The sequence below is a fragment of the Notamacropus eugenii genome, chromosome 2, assembly GCF_028372415.1.
Source record: "Notamacropus eugenii isolate mMacEug1 chromosome 2, mMacEug1.pri_v2, whole genome shotgun sequence".
NCBI classification, from domain to species: Eukaryota; Metazoa; Chordata; class Mammalia; order Diprotodontia; family Macropodidae; genus Notamacropus; species Notamacropus eugenii.
Genome location: NC_092873.1, coordinates 513,333,231 through 513,346,389, shown reverse-complemented (window position 1 = coordinate 513,346,389; position 13,159 = coordinate 513,333,231).

The window sequence follows — 13,159 nt, the reverse complement described above, 5'->3', positions numbered from 1 at the left end:
TGTTGCTGGACACAGTAACAATTGTAACAATGATCTACAGTGAAAGACTTGGCTACTCTGATCGATACAATGATCCGAGACAATTCCACAGGACACATGATGAAAACTGCTCTCCACCTCCTGAGAGAGAACTGAGCAAGTCTGAGTGCAGATTGAAGTCTATTTTTTTCTTTATTTTTCTTGCTTTTCTTGTTGCAACATAGCTAATATGGAAATGTTTTGCATGATTTCACATGTTTTGTGGATGAGGGAGGGGCAAGAAGGAAGGAGAGAATTTGGAACTCAAAATTTTTTTTAAATATTACATTTATTTTTTAAAAAAGAAATTTCATCCTTAAATGCCCTTGGGATATTGGCACAGTGGAAAAAGTACTAACTGGAGTCAGAGAGGCTGGGTTCAAGGCCTTCCTTTCCTACTTACTGCCTGAGTGACAAGCGTTAGGTCACTTCCTCTCCCAAGGTCTTAGTTTCCTCATCTGTGGAATGAGAGGGCTGGACCAGACACTTCTGAGGCTCTTTTCAACTCCAGATTTAGCTTAGTGGAGTCTTTTGTCAAGCTTTTCATAAAATTGTTTGTTGGGGGTGTAAGCTCAGTTCCATGTGGACAGTCTCGGGCAAGTAAAAGTGAGGACTTCTAAACCTTAGAGTTCTCATGAGGCCCCCCAGGGAACAGCTGGGAATTGAGGTGTGAGACCCGGGCTATCTCGTGCTTCTCCGCCTCTTCTCCTTGGGATATGTGCTGGGGAGAGCATCCCGCCCTCCAGATTGGCCTGGGGTCTGAGCACACCTGTTGTTGACTAACAAAAGGCTGAGAGCACGCCCGGTATTCACGTGCAAACTATGCTTCGGGAGAGCTTAAGTAGGGTCAGGAAAGCCTGAAGGCGCTCTTAGCTGAGGGGCCCTTAGAGGACAGAAGGCCCCTCTCCCCTCTCCCCTCTCCCCTCTCCCCTCTCCCCTCTCCCACTCCCACTCCCACTCCCACTCCCACTCCCACTTCCACTTCCACTTCCACTTCCACTTCCATTCTCTTACTGTAAGATCTTTGCCTCCTTGGGAAGAGGATTCCTCTCTCTTAAGGAAGAATTCACCCTGCACATGTAACCAAGACCCTGAATAAAGCCTAACCCTTGTTCGACTCTGGAAAGTCTCTTCTCTCATACGTTTATCCAGTTTGGCCAGCCGAAGACCTGCGATAGGTAAGGTAAGACTTGGGTAGCCCTTAGGCCTCTAGGCCTGACAATTGTTTCCCTTCTATTGGTTTTTATTATTTTTATGAGGAGATATTCTTCATAATCTACCATCTTCTTCCATAAGATTTTATAAATGATTTAACATAAATCAGCATTGTCCAAGCAGATCTAGCGCATGCTGACAGAAGGAATTTCTAGGTTCTTTTTGATCTCCTCATTGTGGCAATTAATTTGTCAGTGAGAAAATGCTGATAGCCTGTGCTGATATCTGTTCTTTTGTCCATTTCTCACTACTGGCCTCAGTAGTTTGTTTAAAATGGTCTGGTTGAATATTTCTTAATTATACAAAATATTTTCTTCTTATTTCACTCTTTCTTCAAATTTTGTGTTGCTTTTGATCTTTGCTCTAGCAGGTTGGAGATCTGACTGTACAAAGACACCAGATTCAGAAATGACTCCCTTAATGATAATCAGTAATTTCCTTTCTGTCAAAATACATTCAATTTAAAGTTTTGTGACTTTATTTTTTCTTTGCTGGTCTCAAACCTCCCAACACTCTTTTTGAAGAAAATGTTCATGATATATAGGCATGAGACTTCTGTACCACCTCCAGGGCTCTCTTGTTTCTGATTCAAGTCCATCTGAGCCATATTCTTCTGTAAGGGAATTGCCAACCCTCAGCTCTCTTGGATGGCGTACACCAATCACGGCTCAGGTAAACTGAGGGGAGATTGGTAAGGCATGGACAAGATGGTGCTGGGAGGAAGGGTTCCGCCCCTGTTCACCACCAGATACTTCCTGAAAGGTGGCTGGAAAGCAGTAGCAAAACTTGCTTAAACTAGTTTAATCTTGCCTCAGCTGCTTACGTACCTAAGGCGTACATGATACTATATAAGTGCCTGAGCTAGTTTGAATAAACGGAGTTGCCTTACATCTTTGCCTCCCACCTCATCCCTTACTCACAGCAAGCTCCTTCAGGGTCAACAGGCCCTGCTGGTCAGATAAATCTGTTGGCTCGGGGTGAACGGCCCTGATAAATCTCGTTCATTCTTCAATATTTTTTGGTATTGCCCCATAGCCAGAACTTTTCTAGCAAAACAGAATCGGCTAGAGCTTTTGCTGTCCCAACTGGTGAGTACTTCCCATGGCCCACTGTATCTACAAGACCCAAGCCATGCTTCATTTTACTCCTGAGCCCCCTACCCTAATCCCCCGTTTTCCAATTCTGGAACCCAAATCAGACCATTACTATCACTGCGCCTGGAAAGAATGTGTCAATATTATTTTTTCCATAGTTCTATTTCTGTTTTTATAACATTTCTGTAACTTTACAAATCAGAACACTCCTCCCTGACCACAGTGCCCACATGTATATTGTTTCCCTCCCATTAGAATATAAGCTTCTTGTGACAGAAGGTTTACTTTTGTATATGTAACTCCAGCATATTTAATAAATGCTTCTTTTTTTCATTCATTAACTGAAATAGTTTTTGAAAACCCAAAGGGACCCCCATGAATGAGAATTTAATTAATTTATTTTCTTGCAACCCTTGGCTTAAAAGGCCAATTGCATAAGATTCTCTCCTCATTGGTGGAGATTGATTGCTCAATGCCCTGTGCCTTCATGAGAGCCAATTGCATAGGACTCTTTCCTCATTGGTGGAGATTAATTACTCAATGCTCTGTGCCTTCATGAGAGCTGGTGAGTGCTGGAGGGAAAAAGAAAGCCTGGTCTTCTGGCTGCCAGCTTCCAGAGAGAGAGATAACAGAGGACACAGTCAGGCCCTCCTGCCATGGGCCAAGGTTGCTTAGCACCAGCACAAAATAATCTCCCCCAAATCAAAATGAAAAATACTAGACAAGAATGAACAGCTGGTTATGTTGACTATTAGCTAGAAGGGACATAATTTTTCTAGGAGATGAAAGAGTTTCCTGGTTCCCACTAGAATGGCTTCTCCCAGAATAGAGAAGAGGGGATGGCTGGATGCCACTAATCCCAGCTCAGGAATGTCTGTCTTGCTTGCTTTCTCCAACCCAGGTGTTGCAGATCAACAGTTCCCCTAGACTCCCATTGACCAAGAGCTATCCCCATGGGTCCTATCCTGTGTCTTGCCTCTGTTCTTTCCTCTTCTCCTGGTCATTGATCTACTTCACCACTATCTTCTCTAGTAGCCTTTGCCTTCTCTTTCCCTTTAAGGTTAAGTCCAAGGGAACCATGAGTTGTCTCTCCCAGGTTAAGTCCAAGGCCAAAGGAGTTTAGGGAATGAAGGAGAAGTTGACTGGGGCCAGTTCCCTAGGTCCAAATCCATGACTGAGACTATGAAGAGGGCCCCCAAATGAGTTATAGTTACAATTTTTATATTTCACATAATCTCCAACTTGGAGGGGACTTCAAAAGTCATCTATTTCAATCTTTAGCTTACCAAGAATTTCGGTCCCAATAAGTGGCTATCCAGCTTTTGTTTGAAGATTTCCAGCAAGGGGAAAGTCATTTTTCTTGAGTCAGTCTATTTCACTTTTACACATCTTCAGGTGGTAGGAAGGTTTTCCTCATGTATAACCATGTACACAATAAGTCAAATCTTTTCAAATACTTGAAGATAGATCCATCCCTTTTAAATCTCCTCTCCTTCAGAATTAAAAGTAATGACCCTTGCTCCTAATTCTCCAATGACATATTCTCTTGGCCTTTCACTTTCCTGATTGCTCTCCTCTAGAAGTCTCCAGGTGATCAATATACTTCCTAAAAAGTAGTTTCTGGAACTGAACACTAGACACTGGGTGTGTCTGACCAAAGCAGAGTCTATCTGCCACTTCCTGTGCTCAGGATTAGCATTAGCTTTTGCATCTATTAGAGTTCCTTTTTGGTTCACATTGAGTTTGCAGCCCATTGTAACCCACAGATCTTTTTCACACAGGACTGTTTTCTGGCCATGCTATCCCCATCTTGTACTGGTAAAGAGGATTATTTTGTAACCCAAGTGTAGTGTAGGACCAGGCTCTGACCAGTCTCATTGAGCAGAGGCTCAATAAACTCCAGTGGCTCCCTAATGCTACTGAGCACAGAATTCTCTGTTTGGCATCAAAAGACCTTGGTTCATATGCAATGGGGATACACTAGAACCTGTTCCAATAAATATGAGAGGGAAGCAGGATGCTCACTCTTTCTCATCTAATTTGATGTAGTTCTAGAAATGTTAACAATAAGACAAGAGAAAGAAATCAATGCCATAAAGAAGGTAAAGAGGAGACAAAATTATCCCCATTTGCTTATGATATGGTAGTTTATTTGGAAAACCCTAGAGAATTAGCAAAGATATTAATGGAAACAACTAAAAGCTTTAGCAAAGTTGCAGTCTACAATACAAACCCTCAAAAATCAACAGTATTTCTATATAATAATAATAAAACACAAAGGGAAATCTCATAATTACAAAATGTGTAAAATATCTAGAGATTGACCAATGAAAGAATATAAAAGTCTTGCATAGATTCATTTACAAAGTTCTCCTAAAAGAAATAAAGAAAAACTTAAATAGCTGGAGGAATATTCAATGATTGGGGGTAGGCCATGCCAATGTAATATAACAGTAACAATGCTACCAAAGTTAAGTTGTATATTTAATACCATACCAATCAAATTACCATGGAGAAATTTATAAAACTTGACAATAATAAAACTCATTTGGAAAAAGAAAAGATCCAGAATATCAAAGGAAATGATGGAAAGATATAGGGACAAAGGGGGAAAATAGAACTTCCAGAAGTCTAACTGTTATAAAGCAGCAGTCATCAAAACCATCTGGTATTGGTGAAAGAATAGAATGAGATCAATGGAACAGTCTAGACAAAGGGAGATTTACAAACAATAGAACTCTATAACCCAGTGTTTGATAAAGTGAAAAACATAAATTATCTAGAAGAAAAATCTCTCTCAAATAAAAAGCTGCTGGGAAAACTAGAAGGTAGTCTGGCAGAAATTAGGCTTAGACCTACATGTTACACCATGCTCCACAACACATTTTAAATGCATGTTGTTTCTGAATCATTTCAGTCATGTCCAACTCCTCCTGATTCCATTATGAGGTTTCTTGGCAAAGATACTGAAGTATCTTTCTCCAATTCATTTTAAAGGTGAGAAACTGGAGCAAGCAGGGTTAAATGGTTTGCTCAGAATTATACAACTAAGTATCTGAGACCTGATTTGAACTCATGAAGAAGAGTCTTCTGAATTCCAAACCCAGGGCTCTATTTACTGCACCACCTAGCTGTCCCTTTAGATGTATATATGACCTTAATGTTAAAGATCATAAGATTAAAAAAAAAATAAGAGAAACATATCATATACTTCTCATAGCTATGGCTAGGAGTCTTAACCAAACACAAAATGGAGGCAATTACAAAAGACAAAAGATAACTTTGATTATGTAAATTTGAAAAGCTTTTGTATCAACATTAGTGCATCTAGGATAAGAAGGGAAGTGGTCAAATGGGGAAAACATTCCTTTGATAAGGGTTGTTGCCAGGCCTAGAGGCCTGTATTGGGCTACCCGAGTCTTTCTTACCTGTCCCAGGTCTTCGGTTGGCCAAACCGGATAAACGTATGAGAGAAAGGACGTTCCAGAGTCGAACAAGGGTTGAGCTTTATTTCAGGGTCTGGGTTACAAGTGCAGGGGGGTCTTCCTTAGGAGGAAGAGGGGGACATTTCCTAAGGAGGCTAAGCTTAAGGGATTGGAAGTAGAAGTACAAGCGGGGAGAGAGGGGGAGGGGAGAGAGGAAAGAAAAGAAGCGGAGCCCTACTGTCCTCTTGGCTCCTCACGTGCTAAGAGAGCTTTTAGGCTTCCTCAATCCTACTTAATCTTCAGCCACACAGTTTGCATCTCAATACCGTGCTGTTAGGTAACTAGGTGTGCTCCAATCCGGGACGACCTCGAGGGCAGGGAGACTCCCCCCATCACGTATCTCCCGGGGAGAGGCGGAAATACCCGAGCTAGCCGAGCTAGCTCAGTCTGACCTTCTCGAACCCCCGCTGTTCATGGAGGGCCTCGTAAGACTCTAAGATTTAGAAGTCCCACTTTTACCTGCCCGAGACCGTCCACACGGAATTGAGCTTCCAATCCCAACATATCCCCTTCTTTGTTTTGCGCAGAGCGCACCTGGCTCTAGAGCAAACAGTGGCCGGAGGCTGAGTGGATTAGGAAGGCCTTTAGCATATGAGTACCCTACAACAAGACTTCATTCACACAGAAATCTGCAGCTAGCACAACTGACAAAGGGAGGCATCAAATAAAACAAAGATGAAACTAAATGGCTGAGTTACAACAGGGGAAGTGCAATCAACTAATCCCAAAGCATATTTTAAGAGGAGCAGCTGGTGTAGGCGCCTTACATCACCACTCCCTCAGTCATGCAAATGGATCTCAACGGCCAAGCCTGAATGGCCAAGCCTGTGGTATTCAGGTGAAAAGTTGGTCACCCCTTCCCCCCCCAATGTCCTGGGTTTGTGATATCAAAGTCCTCCTTCAGCCGCTGAAAAAGATGCCTAGATGGGAAGCTGTCAGCAGCAGTGTCTGCGGTTGTGATGAGTGCTGCCTCCTCTCTGGGCAGCAAGGTTAAAGCTGTCAGCAGCAGGCTCAGGTGGTGTATGATCCTTCTCCAGGGTCTCCGGGCTCTCCGCCTCCTGCATCTCCGCCGTCTCCGACATCGGTTCCCACTTACGGATCCTTCTAATGGGAATCCACGCATGACCTTTTCCTATGGAGACACAAACATACCCTCGACCCCCTATTAGTATCTTAAAATGTCTCATAGCTGGAGTAGTATGTGCACTCCTTGAGACAGCTGTATCAAGCTCTGATTGTATTAGGCCTCTTGATCTTAGCTCTGATTGTATTAGGCCTCTTAATCTTAGCTCTGATTGTATTAGGCGACCTTTTCCCCTTCTTTGTTTAGCGAGGAGGATCGCCTTTAAGATAAAATTGATAAGAATGCATAGTGGCTGTTTATTTTGGTATAGCTACTGCCAGGTGCTTACAAATGCTTCATTAACATCTGTAAGGAACCTGACTTTCCCAGATTTTTTCTTTATAACAAACACAGGAGCATTCCAGGGTGCTAATTGCTCCTTAACCAATATTTGTAATGCCTGGAGTTTTTCTGGAGTCAGAGGCCATTGCTCCACCCAAATCGGGGTGTCTGACTTCCAATTCAAGGGTGGGGACTCCAGAGCAACAGCAATGGCCCTTACTAAAAATTTGATAACCTCATCCCGAGGCGGCTAATAGCCATTCCGGCAATCAAGACATAAAGAGTACTGTAATTGATTTCCTGTAGCCTCAAACTGCCCTGTTCCTGTAAATTGCTGATAAGCCTGGGGGGCCTGAGCCCCTAGCCCACCGGTAGTGCTCTTTACCCTCTGAGAAAATTCTGATACCCAAATCACATTCTGCCCAGGGGTAAGGCAGGCTCTAGCTAAGCTCTTCCAGTCATTAGGAGTCAGAACGAACTGACCACTGAGAGTCTCAAGCATGGCTATAACAAAGGGTGAATTAGGGCCATGCTTGGTACAAGCCTCTTTAAGAGTCGCCACTCTCTTCCACTCTATGGGTATGTGGCTCCTTCGAACGCCACCGGGGACACTAGGGTCCGCTATTTCTAGCACAGGAAATGTCCCTACATCTTCTCCATTCTCTATAGCCTTTCTTATTCCTTTTTCCAAACTGGACTGTGGCCCTGAACTGTCTGACCAATGGAGCAGGTTATAAGGAGGCGCGGAGGGAAGGCACGGCGTATTCTCCCCTGCCTAGCCTTTTCCATCCGCTAGATGGAGCTCCGAGTCTATTTTTTCTTTACGCTCCTTAACTTTCCGCTTAACTTTCTGCTTGCCTGGACTCTCCGTCCCTCCCGTGTTCTCCCCTCCCCTCTCTCCGCTTCCACTCTCATTCCAATCCCGCCCTGGCCTCTCCGGCCCTTCCAGCAGGCTCTTAATTACACCGAATATCAGGAAATCTAAATCCTCCAGCTCCCCAGGGTATTGTTGCTCATGAGCAGTCATTTGCTCTCCGACCGCTCCCCATTTTTCTCTTGATATTCCTGCCTGCTTGAGCCAAGGAGAAACTTTCCAAATCCTTTTACAAAATTCTCGGAGGTCATCTAACTCTATTGTGACCCCCGCCTTCCTGCATTCCCTGTGAAGTTTCTCAGCCCAGACCTCCTGTTCCTCTGGCTTTATTACTGGCAATAGATTCTCTATCTCCGCCCTTTTCCCAGGGGTTTGGGAAGCTTCTCTCCACTTTCTCTCCTTCCGAATCTAGGATTCGGGACTCGCTTCTTTCACAGCCCCTTCCGGGTGTACCCCCAAAGCACCCAGGATTATCTACGCTCCCAATCCCTGTTGGGGCGCCAACTGCCAAGCCTAGAGGCCTGTATTGGGCTACCCGAGTCTTTCTTACCTGTCCCAGGTCTTCGGTTGGCCAAAACCGGATGCACATATGAGAGAAAGGACGTTCCAGAGTCGAACAAGGGTTGAGCTTTATTTCAGGGTCTAGTTACAAGTGCAGGGGGGTCTTCCTTAGGAGGAAGAGGGGGACATTTCCTAAGGAGGCTAAGCTTAAGGGATTGGAAGTAGAAGTACAAGCGGGGAGAGAGGGGGAGGGGAGAGAGGAAAGAAAAGAAGCGGAGCCCTACTGTCCTCTTGGCTCCTCACGTGCTAAGAGAGCTTTTAGGCTTCCTCAATCCTACTTAATCTTCAGCCACACAGTTTGCATCTCAATACCGTGCTGTTAGGTAACTAGGTGTGCTCCAATCCGGGACGACCTCGAGGGCAGGGAGACTCCACCCATCAGGTATCTCCGGGGGAGAGGCGGAAATACCCGAGCTAGCCGAGCTAGCTCAGTCTGACCTTCTCGAACCCCCGCTGTTCATGGAGGGCCTCGTAAGACTCTAAGATTTAGAAGTCCCACTTTTACCCGCCCAAGACCGTCCACACGGATTTGAGCTTCCAGTCCCAACAGGTTGTAGTGTAGTACATATGTGTAGTATAAGTATATATGTGTGGTATAGTATACATATGAAGTATAAGTATATATAATATATAGTATAGCATATCTAAAGTATGAACAATATATATGTATATGTGTGTATACGTATACACACATACGCATATACATACATTTACATACATACATATATACCTAATAGTCATTCCCCAATAGATAAATGGTCAAAGAATATGAACAAACAATTCTCAAAAGTGTAGCAGTTGGCCTGTGTCCCTACATGGCTTGGTGATGTGGTGAAGAAGAAAGACCCGGGAGGTGGGAAAAGATAGACCAACTCCGTGTATTGATCTGAGGGTCAGAAACTGCAGGCCTACAGGGCATTCTCCTTGTCTCCTGCCCTAGTGATTTAATCAGTCTTATCTTAAAGACTGTGAGTCTAGAGTCTACAGTCTATTTTACATATTCCTTGTTTTCTATAATTCTCTTGTTTGTCTCATGGAGACAGCAACATCCAGGGGGCATGGAGAGCCATTCTGGATGATAATGACCACAGTCTCAAAGAAGGTCTATCCTGATCTTGTCAGCTGCACTCCACCCTGGCTCTCGACACAAAAGAAGCATTGCAAATTATTCACAACCACATGAAAGAATGCTCCAAATCAATAATAATAAGGGAAATAGCCAACAGGCAATTGGTGATGTGGGACTGAAGCTCCTGAGACTAGGGCTATGTATATAAAATTGGGATTCATCTGGATAGTGATAATGTTTAATATAAAATTTTGGAATAATCTCTTTGTTCTCTCTGAAGTAAACTCAGAGAGTGCCCCTTCCTATGTCAGCAAAAGCCAGCCAAGGCCCACTCTACACTCCTTAAGGAGACCTTTAACCTAAGACACTATATCTTGAATAATGAGACTTTCCTTTGAATCTTATTATCTACAGACATGTACTATGCTATGGCATATTAATGGTAAAGAAAATATAGACATCTTAGGTCGTAATTTCTATTGAACATTGTTTACCCTTTCCTATTTCAGTTATCTGTTTAGGGGAGGAAGCCTGCCACTTACTAGTGGTGGGGTTTCTTTCCTTATCACCAGGACATATGCTTACCCAGCCTGAAATCCCAAGGCCTGACTAACATTGCTTTGTTAATTGTCCTGTCTTACTGAATTTATGATTTGCTTAATTAGGAGAGTTTCTTTCTCATGGCAAAATGTACTTAAGACAGATGATTTCTGTACTAGGTAGTCAGAGTCACCTCTGACTCCATAGTGCTATGTAACTGTTTTCTTTATAGGGAATTGATCAATTAATTAATTAAATCATAAAATGTATGCATTTAGCCATGTTGCCTTTTCTCTAACCAAGTTTTCAGGTCAACAATAGCAATGATAATGAGACCCATAAGAGCTAAAAAAAATCACCAACTGAGAAAATATATAGAGAGAAGAAGGTTCAAGATAGAGCCTTGGGGTATACCCACTGTGGGAGGGTATGACATGGCTGATGATTTTGAAAAGTAAACTGAGAAGGAGCAGTTAGACAGGTAGGAGGAGAGTCAGGAGAGAACAGGGAGAACTCATAAGGGAAGAATGTCCAGGATGAGGTGGTCAGCAGTACCAAAGCCTACAGAGGGATCAAAAACGATGAGGAATCAAAAAAGACCATCAGATGTGGCAGGAAGGTAGCTTTCCCATGAGCAGTTTCCATTGAGTGATGAGACCAGAAGCCATATTGCAGAGAACTGACCTGCAATGGGGAGACATACATCCCCAAACAACATTACATGATTTCCTGTGACTGGAATGGCCACTGCTGGAGGAGAGATCAAGGATGGAGCAGGACGATTTGAGAAGAACCTCACCCGAGTGGTAATATTTAATATAAATTTTAGACTTTAATAAGGGCTAAAGCTTGAATTAAGAAGAGTCTGAACCTAATAGTCTCCTTTGTTGTCTTAAGTAAACTCGGATAATGCCTTTTGATGTCAGGGAAGCAAAGGGGCTGACTTAGTAACTTCCTTACCAGACCTTTCTCCTGGTATCTTAGTGATACAGATGTCCTGGGTTGTAATTTCCATTGAAACTTGATTTATCCTTTCCTGTGTCAGCTATTTCGAGTACCTGTTTAGGACAGGAAGCCTGGTGGAATTTTCTTCTTATTGTATGTCATAGAGACATATGTTTACACAGCCTGGAATCACAAGGCCCAACTGACACTACTCTGTTAATTGTCTTGTCTTACTAAATTTATGATTTGTTCAGCTAAGAGAGTTCCTTTCTCATGGTAAAATGTATATAAGCCAGAAGATTTCAGTACTAAGTAGCCAGAATATTTTTCTGACTCTGTAATGCATTATGTTACCGTTTTCTTTAATAGGGGATTGACTAATTAACTAAATCATAAAATGTATGCCTTTAGCCTGTTGCCTTTTCTTTAACCAAGTTTTCAGGTCAACATGAGGTATGGCCATCTGGTCAGGGGAGAAGCATGCCATCTGGTAGCTCCTTTTTAGAATGATTATTCTTGCTAACGTGGCTATGAGTTTAACTGTTTTTGCTTGCAGGAAAGCGCTATCAGGGGCCTTTAAATTTTGGCACCCTGGGTGCAACCCCTCTCACTGTTCAGACCTAGTTGGGGCCCTCCATGTTCATCTGTTCAGGAGGATTCAAGAGCCAGCTGAGGGAGCAGTCAAAGGTCAGGCCATTCTATTAGTCTCTGGATTCTTTAATTGTACTGAATTTTTCTTTAGCCAAACACCCCTTGAAATAAGAAAGCCCCTATAGTACATAGAAGTCCTCCTTATTTAGATATCAACTATAATCTCCTAGCTACAAGGGGATTTGTCGTAAAGAGGAATGACCAATGTATTTATAACTGAGGAAACGCCACCTCCTGAAAGAAAATTGCCTCTAGGGGATTTGTTCTGTAAAGTTGGGATTCAGTCAAAGGCTGCACTTGAGGGCCTAGAGGACCACATGTTGCCTGGAGGTCGCAAGTTGCTACCCCTGTCTTAGACACTTATTGTAATCACTGTGTTACTTTGGATTTATTTTTGGAAGGGAGAAATAATATCCTTAACAAATACCCCCAAATTGTAATCGAATGCTAGCTCACTTGCACCCTTGGGATCTGATGTTAGTGGCAGCTATCAGAACGCTCAATAATGAAATTGCTTTACTCCTCAGTCTCTAAAATACACCGCTTCAAGGTATCTTAAAATGTTTCTCAAACTATCTTTCTTTTATGTACTTAAAAGAATTGAGTTGCATTCTGTTCTATCCATTTTGGTCTGTAAAGTCTAGGAAAATAAAAGTAACACCAAAAAAAAATCATGGATGATTTTATAATTTGCTGGTGCCCTGAACTACACTGGAAAATACACTTCAGAGGATCCATGACTTCCCTCATGTGGGTATTTTTTCCACTGACAAAAGTCTAACCCATCCATGACTTCTCATCTTGTGTGATTCCTGCCTGTGTTTACTCAATAATTCTCTGCAGAAGACAAAGCGTGTGAGTGCTGCTCTAATGTTCTGTGTGGAGCAATTTGATACAAAGGCTCTTCATATACTACACCTCATTCTCACTATATGACTGGTCTGCCTCCTTTCTCGGTTATATATCTTGAATTCTTTTAAACCAATTCTCTATGCAATTTTTCTTTGGTAGTATGCTATAGCCCAGAGAGGTCAAACTCATGCCTGCCTGCATCCCACAAAACTCGCAAGTGCCACCCAAACCAAATTAAAATGAATTTTAGAAATGTTTAGCAAAATAAACAAAAATACTCCATAGATAGTGTTCATCTGTGCTTTTCTAAGTCAACATGTGGCCTGCACGGATCTATCTGTATTTGAGTTTCATACCATTGCTGTGGCCTATTGAAACCCATGTGGGTTTCTCCATTACCCTTTGAGTGTCTCACTATTTTGATTCCTTGGATATTGTGATCCATGATTC